Source organism: Penaeus monodon, chromosome 29, assembly GCF_015228065.2.
Source record: "Penaeus monodon isolate SGIC_2016 chromosome 29, NSTDA_Pmon_1, whole genome shotgun sequence".
Classification (NCBI taxonomy): domain Eukaryota; kingdom Metazoa; phylum Arthropoda; class Malacostraca; order Decapoda; family Penaeidae; genus Penaeus; species Penaeus monodon.
This window is the reverse complement of record NC_051414.1, coordinates 38004584-38004858: the sequence shown is the minus strand read 5'-3', so window position 1 is coordinate 38004858 and position 275 is coordinate 38004584. Positions and strand designations below refer to the sequence as shown.

Genomic DNA, 275 nt, shown 5'->3' with positions numbered 1-275 from the left:
CAGTACATCTACCCAGTGGCAATTTTTAATACCCATCAGAAACAGGAAAGTGTATTTTATATTTTTAGATCTTTTAAGAAAGGTGAATGAAAATACCTCATTAGCGATATCTTGCAGCCTAAAGTGTGCGATGAGATCATGGAACAGTTCAGTAAGATTATCCTAGAGGCAAGCAGTGGGACCTATGGTGTGGGTGCAGGCCAAGACCAGCGCATGAAACAGTATAGGTGAGGAATTCTCTTCTTGTTACATCTGGATTGAAAATAGTATAAATT

At 38.5% G+C, this 275-nt stretch overlaps 1 pseudogene; it reads left to right on the top strand.

The window, feature by feature from the left end:
• Positions 1-275, top strand: part of LOC119591866 — a 40067-nt pseudogene that overhangs the window by 14793 nt on the left and 24999 nt on the right.